Source organism: Carettochelys insculpta, chromosome 4 (genome assembly GCF_033958435.1).
Source record: "Carettochelys insculpta isolate YL-2023 chromosome 4, ASM3395843v1, whole genome shotgun sequence".
In the NCBI taxonomy this organism is placed as follows: Eukaryota; Metazoa; Chordata; order Testudines; family Carettochelyidae; genus Carettochelys; species Carettochelys insculpta.
In genome coordinates this window covers 137,601,061-137,615,819 of record NC_134140.1, presented here as the reverse complement: position 1 = coordinate 137,615,819, position 14,759 = coordinate 137,601,061, and positions in this window count along the sequence as shown.

Here is a 14,759-nt window from a genome sequence, read left to right as displayed (position 1 = left end):
CCCCTGTATGAAGCTTGCACTAAATCTGGTGTCAAGTGGGCCAAGTACGGTGGCTGCCGAAAGCTGGTAATTCATGGAGTCCGTTCATGCTACTTGAATATCTATAGCATCTTTGTATGTAAAGCTATAGATATTGGCTCTCATCTGTATTAGAAACGCCTTCGAGCTAAGGATCACTGTGGGAGGTGTGGTCTCCTCCAGCCAGAATGATGGACTACAACACGGACTCAGACGTCAAATGCGCATCTCAGGAATTTGGGACTTGTCATCTGCAATGCAGCCAATGGCAGAGTGCCACAAAAGGCCACCTGATCAGGCGTTCCTCCATTGCCTACCTGGAGAACAAAGGGTTTTTCCCTCCACATGGCAACTCCAAAAGGTGCCTCTGCCAGTGACCATCTTGTTCTTTAGTCCTCTTGAACTACGCCTCTGTGGACTGTGGCCCGTCCCTTCAGAAGGACGTATTTTTGAAGACTTTCAAGAATAGCAGCTTACACCATTGCTGGCCTGCATCATTAGTTTTCACTCATGTACGTAATATTCCACTTCGACAATTTTTCTCTCTCACCCTATTCTTTCTCTCTTTATAATAAACCTTTATTTTTTAGAGTTGAAGGGACTGGCCCAGCATGCTGTTTTGGGTAAGATCCGAGTATATATGACCTGGGAATGTGGCTGGACCCTCTGGGGGCTGGAAGAATCTGTGTGGATTTGGTGAAATAGACTTTCATAGCCCCTCACCTGAGTAAGGAGGGTGGATTGCTGGTTTGGGCTTTAGCAGCAGCTAATGGAGAAACTGTGGGTTTGCTTGTGTAGCTTCTGGCTGGCCAGCAAGGCTGGCAGAGGTATTTTGGGGCTGGTTTGGTTTGCCTGATTGAGAAGTACTGGCGGTAGCTGACTTAGTCTGTATCTTCAAAAACAGCAGGAAGTCCTGAGGCACCTTATAGACTGACAGACAGACAAAATATCTGTTAGGCTATAAGGAGCCACAGGACTTCCTGTTGTTTCTGACCGAGAAGGAAATCCCAGGCTGGGCACTAAGTGGCCCAGCTTTAAGCAATTTGCCCAGGGTAGGTTCTCTCAGCTGGTCTCAGAGAACACCTCATAGAATGTAAGAACATAAGAATGGCCATACTAGGTCAGACCAAATGTCCATCCAGCCCAGTATCCTGTCTGCTGACAGTGGCCAATGCCGGATGCCCCAGAGGGTGTGAGCAGTACAGGCCAATTAGAAAATGATCTCTTCCCCAGCATGTGCTCCCAGGATCTGGCAGTTAGAGGCCTGAGTACATCCAGAGCACGGGGTTGCCTCCCTGATCATTTTGACTAACAGCCACTCATGGACCTGTCCTCCAGGAACTTCTCCAGTTCATAGGAACACGAGTACAGCCACACTGGGTCAGACCAAAGGTCCATCTAGCCCAGTATCCTGTCTGCTGACAGTGGCCAATGCCAGGTGCCCAAGAGGGAGTGGACTGAACAGGTGACGCTCAAGTGATCTCTCTCCTGCCATCCATCTCCAGCTTCCGACAAACAGAGGCTAGGGACACCATTCCTTACCCATGCTGGCTAATAGCCACTGATGGACCTAACACCTGGGAATTTATCTAGTTCTTTTTTAAACGCTGTTACAGTCCTGGCCTGCACAGCCTCCTCTGGCAAGGAGTTCCAAAGGTTGACTGTGCGCTGTGTGAAGAGTGTCCTTTTCTTTGTTTTAAACCTGCTGCCCACTAATTTAATTTGATGTCCTCTAGTTCTGATATTATGGGAACAAGTAAATCATTTTTGCTTGTTCACTTTCTCCACACCACTCATAATTTTATATATCTCCATCATATCCCCCCTTAGTCTCCTCTTTTCTAAGATGAAAAGTCCCAGTCTCTTTAATCTCTCTTCATATGGAGCCCACTCCAAACGCTTAATCATTTTAGTTGCCCTTTCTTTAAACCTTTTCTAATAATATCACACATGCAGAGATTGCAATTTGAATCCTCAATTGCACAGTGGGAGTCAGTTATGACTCATTGTAACAGAGCTAGGCAAGGCCCCCCCCCCAGTCGCCGGGTGACAGGATTAATTTGGATTAAGTTCTGCTGCACTTGTTGCATTAACATCTTTCACGCACCCCAGATTAGCTGCACCAATAGGCCAGGAAGAGTCGGGTGGGGCAGAATGCCGGGCTTGCACTGTATGGTTGGGGTAGGTCAATGCAGCTTTAGGCTGAGCACAGCTGTGTCAGAAGGGAGCTGAGCACGGCCCGCAGAGCTGGGCGGGCTGGCACATGGACAGTGAAGGTGGCCAACATTCTGACTGCAGAAAAACAACACCCTTACCCCACTCCTACCCTAGGCACTGCTCCCAACCCACCTCTTCTCTGAAGCTCCACCCCTGCTTACGCCAGGCCCCTTCCCTCCACGGTCTGCTCTGAGGACTGGGCTAGGGGCTGAGGTGCAGGGGGCTCGGGCTCGGGCTGGGCATTTGGCGGTGAGGCTGAGGGGTTTATTGCATTGGAAGAAGCTCTGGCCTGGGGCGAAGAGGGCTGTAGCCTGCCCCTGCTGCCAGCAAGCTCCTGATGCACTCTGGTGCGAGTGTGTGCTCAGACTATGGATTCTGCCCTCCTCGGTTGGCAGCCACACTGGCAGGGACCATGGAGGTCTCTGGGCAGGCCCTGTTCAATGGTAGCTCTACCTGCAGGCAGAGTGCAGGACACAGTGCTGGAAATGCATTAGCATTCTGCAGTGCTGTGTGAGGACGTAATCGTAGACTCAGACGTTGGACTTCTCACCACATAACACAGGAGAGGTGCGGCACTCACAGTCCAGCAGCACTGCAGAGAGCCAGGGCAGGGATTGTGGATGGAAGGCAGTGCAGGCTTTGCTGGTGTGTCCTCCATAACATTAGCGGAGGGCACATTGGGCTTGGGAAGGCCAAGACAATGAGCCAGGGATCACTAGCACTGCAAAGAGAGTGAGCGAAAAGCCCTGCATCTTCTAACTCACCACGATCTCCGGCCCACATCTCCAGCTTGAGCACAGAGGGGTTCTTCTAACGCATACTCAACAGGGCTACAGGAGAGCAAAGCCCATTTCCAGCCCAGGCTCACATCAGCTGGCTGACAGCCCAAGTAGTCAGATAACAACTAGTTGCAGCACAGTCCAGCACAAGGCTTGTCGCTGGCAGATAAGACCAGGGCTCACACACCCAACTATGTAACTGAGCTGCATTGAGGTGGCCAGCCAATGGCAGCTCATGATAAAGTCCAATCTTGAGTTCTGCTTGGCACCTTTGATTACTGCACTGGGCTGTTCATTAGCAAAGCGGTAGCCGTGAGCTCCGCAGCAGTACTAAGATAAAGGCTGTCTCCTGCAGTGAGATGCTCTGCAGCCGATGCTGAGCTCAGTTATTTCCATGGAATGCAGTCTCTTCTGCTCTGTTCCTAGGCAAAGCATCTGGACTAGAGGCTCGTAAGAGCAAAAGGAAGGTAGCCCCTGGAGTTCACAGGGCTGGCACCACCGTGTTTCTGTGAGCTAACTGTGTCTTTAAATCGTAACGGAATGGCTGTCATCTGCTCCCCAGCTCCAGGGGCCCCCATTCACGTTCGTTTAGTGTGAACTCAGCAGACACCCCCATGTTTGGGGAGGCCAACAATGTCAAACACCAAGGCCAAGATTTTCAAAGGCTCAGAAGTGACTTCTGGGCACACATTTTACTGTAAAGCAATGAGCTGTGACAGTCTGAGGCTGACAGGAACTGATGCTGGAGGACTTGCTTCAACTCCTGCATTCCTTTACCTCCAGGTCTGGCCAGAGATGACCTGTAAATCACCTGTCACCTCTCCTCACCCCCAGGGTACAGCGACATCCTACCTGAACTGTCAGAACGCTGTCTGCCTGTCCAAACAGATGGGTTGCCCTCTGCTACAGCCATTTGCTGCACAAAATGGTTAAAACCCAAAACCTGAATGACCTAAATCCCAGAAGCAAATGTGGAGCGTGGGGAGGTTTAACCAGGTGAGCTGTTTGAGGAAATGAAAAGCAATCAAGAAAAGCAAATTGACACAATGGGCTGGCTTTACAGATAGGGAGGAGGGGAATGTTACCAGCTGCAGGCCTGCTTCCCTTGTGTAATTGCTATGTTTATTTGCAGAGTGTCCTGGGAAGGATGATGCTGAAGGGAAGGGCTGATACACTAAGTGGATGACCTTAGCACTCAACAAGTGACCAGCTTAGGGCTTCTTAAGGAGGCAAAAATGCCAGAATCCTTTCAGGAGGGGTCAGAAAGGAGAATCTAATCAAGTGAGGTGGTTGTGTGACCCTTATTCACTTAGGATGTGTCTTTGTAACTGCCCTTGGGGGGCTCAAACCTGGGACCTCTGGAGCTTAGGGGAGGCACCTCTGCAGCTTGAGGTAAAAGCTAGCTGGTTGTAGAGGACACTTATTCTTTCCTCTCTGAAGTGGTCTAGGTGCCCCTGCATGGAACAGCTAACCACATATACGTGTGTGGGTTACTTCTACATTAGGAAATTAGGTTGAATTTGTTACAGTCAATTTTTAGCACCCAGTTTTGTAAAGTAGAGGATGCATGTCCATATGAAGTCAACAGAGTGCATTCCTCTAAGGATGGGCAGCTTCAGCTCTGAGAGCAATGCACTGTGGGTACTACCCCACAGTTCCCGCTGCCCTTTGCATTCTGGGTTAAGCTCCAGGTGTCTGATGGGACAAAGATCTGCTGTGGGTGGTTCTGTGTGTGTGTTGGCAGCCTCCCACAGTGCACTTCTCTCCTCCCCCTCCCTTTGGACAGCAACAGCAAAAAAGTGCCCTCATGCTCTCTTTGCAAATCCATGCAGACGCCACTGCAAGGCTAGCACAGAACTTGTCCAGCTTCCAACTGTTGTGACCAGTATTGTGAGCACCTCCCGCATTGTGCTGTGGTACGTGCAGAGCCTAAGCAGCCGTGCCAGGGATGGATGCTCTGAGGAGGACATGGACCTACCTGAATGTGAACACTGGAGAGGAGGATCGGGGAGATGCTGGCTTCACTTGATGTTTTGTACACAGTGGTGCACCAGCCCTGGTGCTGTAAAACAGGCTCAGACTGGTGGGACTGTGTTGTTCTGTAGGTCTGGGGAGATCAGCAGGGCCTACAAAATTTCCACCTGCCTAAGGCCACTTTCATGGAACTTTGCGAGCGGCTTCTACTGCCCTGAAGTGCTGCGATACCAATGTGAGACCTGTCCAACAGTTCAGGAGCAAGGGGCTATTGCTGTGTGGAAGCTTGCAGTGCCAGACAGCTACCGGTCAGCGGGCAATCAGTTCAGAGGGGGCAAATCTACAGAGGGGACTGCAGGGATCCAAGTAGCCACGACAACCAATACCCTTCTCCGAAAGACAGTGACTCTGGGAAATGTGCAGGAGATAGTGGACGGTTTTGCCCCGATGGGGTTCCCTAACTGCGGTGGGGCCACAGATGGAATGCACATCCCCATCCCGGCACTGGACCACCTGGCCTCAGAGTACATAAACCACAAGGGGTATTTCTCCAGGGTGCTGTGGGAGGGATAGGTCAGTGGTTTGAGCATTGGTTGGCTAAGCCCAGGGGTTAGGAGCTCAATTCTTGAGGATGCCATTTAGGGGTCTGGGGCAAATAGATTAAAAAAATATGTCAGGGGTGGTGCTTGGTCCTGCCAAGAGGGCAGGTGACTGAACCTGATGATCTCCTGAGGTACCTTCCAGTTCGATGTGATGTGTGTATCTCCATATATAGGTGTGATGTGGTGGATGACAAAGGCCTTTTCACTGACATGAATGTGGGGTGGGAAAGGACCATGACACATGTTCCTTTGGAGTTCTGGCCTGTTTAGAAAGCTCCAGAGTGGAAGATCACCACTGGGGAGGGGGAAATGCTCATAGTGATTCTTGGTGACCCTGCTTATCCCTCACTCCCTTGGCTCATGAATCCGAACACGGGCAGCCTGGACTGCAGTGAGGAGCAGTTCATCCTCAGGCTGGGCAAGTGCAAAATGCTAGTGGGAAGTGCATTTGGCAGTTTAGAAGCCAGGTTCAGTAGGGAGGTGTCACACAGCAAGGCTTAGTCCTGGGGCCTGGGACTGTGCTCAGGCCTCACTGCGTTCCTGCCCTGGTTCAGGGCATGGCAGCAAACAGCCATTCACGAAGGTCAGGTCTCCTCGCCAAGCAGAGGGCCGGCAAACCTGGGCATGTGGCTAGAACATTGAAAGGGGAGTCACAGGTTAGGGGTAGTGGGGGAGGGGCACAGCCCACCCACTCCACTGTGCCCTGGCACCAGGCCTACTGGTGGAAGACTGGAGTCGGTAGGGATCTGCGATTGCAACATGCTGACCCAGTGGTCCCTCCCCCACCAGCTCGTCCCTCACAGAGCTTCAGACTAGGGTCTCCTCTGTGCTGTGGTGGAGAGGGGACTCCGTCCTGGCATGTCGCTCCTGTTCAGTGAGCTCTGGGGGTCTGGGCCAGTGTGATAGGATGGGGTTTCTGGCTACAGCTAGAGAAATCAATCCAGGGTATCTTTGCTTAAAACTGGGCCCGTCGCAGCCCCAGGATGGGATTTCCTTCTCACCAAGGCAAATCCAACCAGCCACAAAAGTACCCCTGCAAGCCCCATTGGCCAGCCAGAAACCACACAAGCAAACCCACAGACTTCCCAGCTCCTTCAAAATACCCAGTCCAACAGCCACAGTCCCAGGTCAATATATACTTGGATCTTACCCAAAACAGCGTGCTGTGCCAGTCCTTTATATCTAAAATCTAAAGGTTTAGTATCAAAGAAAGAAAGAACAGAGTGAAAGAGAAATTGTTAGAGTGATACATTTCATATATCAGTTACAGGTATTGATGCAGGCCAGAGATGTTATACGCTGATTCCTGAAAGTCTTTGCAAGCATCCTTTTGTGGAATGGGCCCTCAGTCCAGACAGGCTTACCTCATGAGTACTGAAATAACCCAGATGGGCCCTCCCAGGGCCCCTCTTATAGTCTTTTTTTCTACGCAGAGGAAAAATTCCTTTCTTCTCCCATAGGTCTTGGCTTATCACCTGACCAGGTGAGTTCGAATGGCCTGTTGCTATTCATTGCAGCCTAGGAGAAAAGTCCCACACTCCTGAGATGTGTATTAGCCATCTGGGAATCTGTTCCTCTGTTTTAGTCCATCATCCTGGCTGGGGTGGTGATCTCACCTTCCACTGAGTAACTCATCACTAAAACATTTCTAAGACAGCAATAGAGCCAGTATCTATAACTTCCCGAATAAACACAGCACTGACATACACATAGCATAGACAGATTCAGGGCATTACCAGCTTTCATTAGACTTCTCACTTGGCCCACCTAGCACAAGAATTGGTGCCGCTGTATGCAATGGCGACTGAAATGGCTTCTGTATGTAGTTTAAAAATCCAGCCATATCACAGCCAGTCCTCAGCCTCCTGCAGGACTCTGCTGTCCTCCCGGGCTGGGATCTCAGGTCCACCATTTGGGCCTCTGGCTAGGGCTTTTATACAGCCTCGCCTGGAACCACCTGGAAATGCTGCTCGAAGCAGAGACAGGCTGAGAAAAAGAAGGGGCAGGGCCCCAGAGACCCCTCCGCTCTCCCTGTCTCTCGCTGGCATGGCAGCTCAGATGACAGAGGAAGAGCCCTTGGAGTCGGGGTGCAGGTGTGTGTGTGGGGGCAGCTGTTCTGAGAGGCTGGTCAGTAATGTGCTGGGGCCTGTGGTCTGAAAGGCCACTTGCCTGTGATCTAATTTGTTAAGTGAGGCACCAGGAAGCAGTTTCTCTCCCTCTAGCCATTCAGACATGTATGGCCCATTATGTGCGCTAACTTAAATCTCCCTCTTTGTGGTTTATCAGCACATTTATCTAACTCTGAGTGCTTAAGCAGAAGCATCTGCGTAACCGTTTAAGACAATAAACAGGCTCATTCTTCCTTCAAAAGGGTGAGGAAGGTTGTAGTTGCACAGTGCGGGAGAGGGCTGGGCATACAGGACATGCATTTCGGAGGGAAGAGCTGCCCTCGTTATAGCTTGCTCTAGAGCCAGCATTCAGTCCTTCACGCTCCAGGGCTGGCATCGGTAGGGCACGACGGCCATCACTTCCCTCTTGTACTGGCCAGTTAGCAAGAGCCAATTAGTTCATCAGGAACTGTGGACATTTTGTGTTGCATTGGCTTTGGTTCTTGCCTCCCTGGATGAGTTGCACAGATTGTGCCAGTTTTGTACGAGTCTAGGCTTGGTCCCATCACTGCTACTCTGAGCTCTCTCTGTGCCAGTGTGAGGGACATGGCAGAGGAGCAGGGGTGAGCCTTCTCTGGAACTGGTAACTGCACAGTCGTCCTGCAGGAATGAGACTTACACTCTGCACCGTGTTCTGTGCTGTGCCCTGCCCTGCCCTGTAGTGGCTCTGGATCAGTTTCCTTGTCACACATAATCCTGGACTTGTTGGTTACAGGCGGCATCTCCGGCAAAGGTCACAACCCATCTCAAGCCTATTATGGACCCGAAGCAGAGACAGTGCTCACGAGGCAAGCGCTACTGCCCATTGTTCCTGTTCATGCTCAGCTATGTCACCTTGTACAAGGACAGCTATTGCTTAAGTGAGGCCATCTTACTGCTCTGGCTTGTTTGAAGTATGTGATGCAATTAACAGCTGCATAGCAGCTCTTGATAAAACTCCCTTTACAGCTTGCCTGTTCCACTGGAGATCATTCCCGTTATGCATTAAGATGCAAGGATACTAATACAACCGACGTCTTTTCTTCCAGAAGGGATTTTTTAAGTAGGTTGCAGCGATTGCTGGTTTTGGACATTTCATGGGGCATCATATGCAATGGCTCTTCATCACAAGGTACCGAACGAGGCTGGATGAACCACAACTCAAAGTGAAGAACAAGTAGGACATCGTTCTCTCACTGTGCTGTGTGCAAAAGTGTGAGAACGGCATGCCTAAGTCAGCAGTGAATTTATGGTCCTGGTTGTTGGAAAGGTGCGTGCAAAGTGAGTGTTTGCCTGGGAATGGCCTGTGAGATACAAGTCAGGGGCGGCCACAAATGGGCCATTCTGAAGCAGAGGCTGCCCAAACGACTGGGTACTTTTGAGCATTTGATGCCGTGGGGTCCCCTTTGCAATGTGGGCATAGCCACTCACCACAAGCGCTATGAGGTGTATGTGAGAAGTGTTCTAACTGCAAAATGCTCACCGGGCAGGGTGGGTTGGGCTAGTGGTATGGAGTAGATGTGGTCCATGGAAAGGGAGTGACTTCTGTTGCTTTAAAATAAACAGGAACCGAGCAACGCAGCCAGACACCTCGGAAAGGAGGAGCAGAGCTGTAGCTGTGGGTCTGAGGGTCACTTGGGGAGGTATTCGGATAGTTGGGCCTACTGATTTACCCTGCTTGTGGGTGGCACTGTAAAAGGTGAGTGTAGGTTGCTAAGTTGTCACAATAACGTCAAAGAACAAATGTTGCTGGAAGAAGTACGAAAGTCACACAGCCAGTCTGAATTAGTCTAGATAAAAAGGCTTCCCACCTACCTTGAGTAGTAATGTGCGCTGTCTGCATGGGTCCAGAATTCAGTGAGCTGCCTTTGGCCCCTCTGCAGGCACACCTGATGCTCTGCTATGCTGAGCTTTGTGCATAGCATGCTTGCATCGGCTCTGGCTGAATTCTGAACACCTCAGGGAATGTGAGACGCTGCCTTCTGCCTCCCTCCCCCGACTGCGTCCTTTTCCTTCTGCGCCAAACACCTCTTCTCTTCCCTTTTGTCTAGTAAGGCCCTACCAAATTCATGGCCTTCAAAATGCACAAATCTGGTCTCCCTGACACTCCCCCGGTCGAAATCTGGTATTTAGTGCACTTTTACTCTATACTATGTAGATGGCATGGGGGAGACCAAAGTTTCTCACATTGGGGGTCCTGAACCCCCAGGGAGTTGCATGGGGGTTGCAAGATTATTTAGGGGGGGTTGCAGTATTGATGCCCTTACTTGTGCACTGCCTCCAGAGCTAGGTGGCCGAAAAGCCGTGACTGTTGGCTAGGTACCCAGTGCAGAGGACAGCACCCCATCAACAGCAGCACTAAACTGAGGGTGGCAATACCTCTCCAGGCCACCCTTACATTTGTGCTACTGCTGGCAGAGTCTCTGCCTTCAGAGCTGAGTATCTGGCCAGCAGCTACTGCTTTCCAGCTGCCCAGCTCTGAAGACAGAGCCACTGACAGCAGCAGCGCAGAAGTGAGGGTGATAGTACCCCAGTTCTGGCTATGGTAACCTTGAAACCCCCCAGCTTCTTTTTGGATGAAGATCCCTACATCTGCAACACATGAAATATCAGATTTAAATAGCCAAAATCTTGACATTTATGTTTTTTAAAGTCCCATGACCAGAAAATAGGCCAAAATGGACCATGAATTTGAGACTGGCTTAGGCAGAAGAGAAGCCTAACAATCTGGCTTAGACAATTAAGAGCGTATGTTCTGCAACACAGCTGTTTGCTTTTGACCACCAAATATCATGCCTAGGACCCTACCAATTTCATGGTCCATTATGGTCAATTTCACTGCCCTGGGATTTTTAAAATGGTAAATTTAGTGATTTCAGGTATCTAATCGGAAACGTTCTGGTGCTGTAATGTAGGATATTGTTACCCTGACTTCTGCACCACGGCTGGCAGCAGCACTGCTTTCAGAACTGGGCAGCTGGAGAGCGGTGACTGCTGGCTGGGAGTCCAGCGCTGAAGGCAGAGCTGCGTCCAGCAGCAGCACAGAAGTAGAGATGGTATGGTACTGCCGCCCTTACTTCTGCACTGTTGCCTACAGAACCGGACCCTTAGTCAGCAGCCACTGCTCTCTGAAAGCCGCAGGACAGAAGAAAGGGCAGAATGGGTCACTCTTAGTTCTGCACTGCTCCTGGCAGTGTGCTGCTTTCAGAGCTGGGCGTCTGGCCAACATTATTACCACGGCTCTCCAGTCGCCCAGCTCTGAAGGCAGTGCAGAAGTAAAGGCGGCAATGCCATGATCCTCTGAAAATAACCTGGTGATCTCCCCGCAATTCCCTTTTGGGTCAGGACCTCCGCTTTGAGAAACACTGGACCCCCATGAAATCTGTGTACAATGGGGACAGAGCACCCACAGGCCATATTTCATAGGAGGACTCTAGATTTCATGGTCCATGATGCCCTTTGTGTGGCTGTGAATTTGATAGGGCCCTAACTATGCCCTAGGCAGTCCAGTGCTGGGACAAGTTTGCCCAACCGATAAGACTGCGGGCTGGGCCTGTCTTTCTCCAGCCGTGAGGTTGCAAGTGAGGGCAACACCAGAGACAGAAGCTGCATTTCCCTTTTGCTGTTCTGTTCTCTCCCCCTTTGTGTGCATTTTTCTTTTGTCTTGTAGGAAACAGGCCTAGACACTAACTCAGTCCATCTGAACTAACATCTTGTCATATCCTCCTAAAGGACAGTTATTACCATCTTTGATACCATCTCTCTTCTCTTGGTAGTCTGTTGTGTCCGATGATGATGTCTTGAGCTTGCACAGGCTCATCGTTTGTGGACTCGCATGCGGCCTAGGAGTCCAAGCTTTGAACGGCATGGGCTTTCACAGCGGGGCCAAGGGAATTGTCCTGTCCCTGTCAGTGCAGCTGCTGCTGTTGCTTTCTTCCTCTCACAAGCATCAATGAGGTGTACAAGTTGCTGCTCTTCAAAGTTGTCATACGCGTGTTGTACGAGAGCATGCCAGCCTGTTCGGTCTTTTGCATGCTGCTCTAGCTGATCTGGTTTTAAACCAGTATGAGCGATGTTTGCCTTCACACAGTCTTTATGGCTCTTGTGAGGCCTACCTTGATTCCTTTTGCCCTGGGAGAGTTCACCGCAGAGATTCTTGACTCCTCCATTCATATGACATGCCCTGTCCAGCAAAGCCACAATTGTGGTTTCAGTGCTTGAGGTTCCTGCTCTGTCCAGGACTTCCAGGTTCGTGACTCTCTCCTGCCATCGAATGTGCAGTACTGACCTCAGGCTGCGTGTGTGGAAGTGCTCCAGCAGTTTACATGTTTTCTGTCCAAGGTCCAGGTTTCACAGCCATACAGGAGACTGGCCAGGACTACAGCCTTGTACACTTTCAGTTTAGTAGACTGTCAGATATTGTGGTACGTGCACAGTTCAAGGAGACGCTGTCCATTGTCATTCATTTTTCCCATACCGAAGAGTCCTAAGCAGGAAGGCCATGAGGCCCAATCAGCTCCATCTCTTGCACTGAAGTCACCCAAGAAGTACAGTTGTTCATGAGCAGGTATTTGCGCTACAGCAGCACTAAGCATGTCGTAGAACTTGTCTTTTATTTCTGGTGTGGCGTACAGGGTTGGGGCATAAGCGCTGATCAGGTGGACAGGACCGGCGCAAGTTTGAAGCGTGATCCGAAGAAGTCTTTCTGATCCACCCATGGCTAAATCCACCATTTGTAGAAGGGTGTTTCTGACAGCAAAGCCAACACCATGCTCTCTGGCTTCTTCTTGGGCTTTACCCTGCCAGAAAAAGGTGTAGTCCTTTTACTTTAGAGATCCCGAATCTGCAAGTCGCGTCTCTTGCAGTGCAGCGATATCAACTCGGAGCCTCTTCAGTTCCTCATTGATGACAGCGGTCTTGCGGGTGTCACTGATGGCCTGAAGATCTTCAGTCAAGCCGGTCAGCATGGTCCGCACATTCCAGCAAGCAAGCTTGAATTGTTGATGTTTCTCATTTCTTGTTGATTTTCTTATTGGTTTGCCTGGTGCCCAAATTTCAGTCACTTGTCAGGTTCAGGAACCTTAAACCTCACGCACCCAGCGAGGCAGGTGAACTGTGGCGGGACAGTACCCTATTGGCTGGGGGCTGCCCAGCTTGAGGCGGGTGGTGAGTGTCCAGTGAGATGCAAGGATCCCTCCCACCGTCGAAGGCAACCCCTGGCGCTCTTTCTCTATGCCAATCGAGCAAGAGCTTATAACCGGTAACTGTTGCCTCCTGTGTTGATGCAACTTTGTTCAGCGATGCCGGAGTACCTCTCCGGGCGCGAGCCTGGGCATTTGTTATGGAGACTCTGGGCTGCCCAGACACCAGTGTCCCCCTCTCGGCTTTACTGATATAGTCCAAAGGAGAGGATAACCTTCACGTCTGGTACCAGCTCAGCTGCAGGAGTTTCCGGGACAGTGCCAGAAGTTGACACCGAACCGCCTTCGGACTCCCCTCCGGATTTTCTGTCAGGGTTTACTCCCTTAGCCTTTCTCCTTCCCAGGATAACCCACAAGGCAGTGGGTTGTGGAGAATGTGGTTAAGGATCCTACTACTTCATACCTCCCTGTCACCATGTCACCATAGCTCCCTGTGGAGCCATGACCCTCCTCCCTACCTTTCTCCCCCGCCCCAGCTACCATCACCATAGGACCCTCCCCAACCCACTACCCCCATCTGCTCCCATGTCCTCCCTCCTCACTGCACTGGCCCCTCTCCCCCCAGCTGCTCTCAGTGCCGCAGGTCACCTTCCCCCATCGCTCTTCAGAGACTTGTTTTTTTTTTTTTCCTTTCTTCTTCTTCTCTCTTCGCCCTCTCTCTTCTTCCTTCTTCTTCTTCTCTCTTTTCCTGGTGGTGCTGCCTTGCAGGGCACAGGTGGAACACCACACCCAAGCTCCTGTAGCTGATTCAACACTCGCGCTTCAGATGTCCCGGAGCCTGATTGGCAGGGAGATCCTGGCACTGATTTCTTTGTCAAGGGAGCCGTCATTGGCTATCGCACTGCCAAGGTACTTGAACTCCTCTGCTGTTTTTAACTCTGTTCCTTCAGTAGAGATTGAAGTGGGGAGAGCAGCAGATCCTGGAGCAGGTTGAAATGGTACCGCGGTCTCTCCTAGGCTGATGGTCAAACCAAAGAGGCGAGCGGCTTCAGCAAACTTGTTGACGATGATCTGGAGATCGGATTCCTTGTGTGCCATAAGTGCCCAGTCGCCAGCAAAACGGGCTTCAAGGATGAGCCTCTCAAGCGTTTTGGTTTTAGCATTCAGATGACGAAGGTCAAAAAGTGACCCATCAAGTCTGTGTTTTATGTAGACTCCATGGTCCAGGTCCCTAAGTGCGTGGCAGAGGACGCATGTGAAAAAGAGGTTGAATAACACTGGGACCAGCACGCGCCCTCGCTTCACGCCATTGGATATCTCAAATGGATCTGAGGACTTGCCATTTGAAAGAGCAAAGCCAGTCATGTCATCGTGGAACAGGAGGTTAAAGAATTTTCTAGGGCAGCTGAATTTTGACACGATAATCTACAGGGCTTCTCTCCTGATGGTGTCAAATGCCTTGGTCAGGTCTATAAAGATGGTGTATAGATCCAAGTTCTGCTCTATGCACTTTTTCTGGATCTGACAAACAGCAAAGATCATGGCAATGGTGCTGCAGCCTGGGTGGAAACCACACTGTGCCTCTGGTAGGTTCTCCTCTGAGATGCCGGTGATCAAAGGGTTGAAGATGGCTTGAGCCAAGATCTTCCCAGCAGTAGAGAGAAGGGAGATGCCCTGGTAATTTCCACAGTCGGCTTTGCTGCCCTTGTTCTTGAAAAGCGAGAAAATTGTGGCATCCCCAAGTCTTTGGGCATGTCGTTGTCTTCCCAGATGCTGGCCAAAATGCTGTAAAAGGCTTCAAGTAACACTGGTCCTGCTGCCTTGAAAATTTCAGCAGGGATACCGTCCATCCCAGGGGGTTTGCCAGAGCTAGTCTGGCTG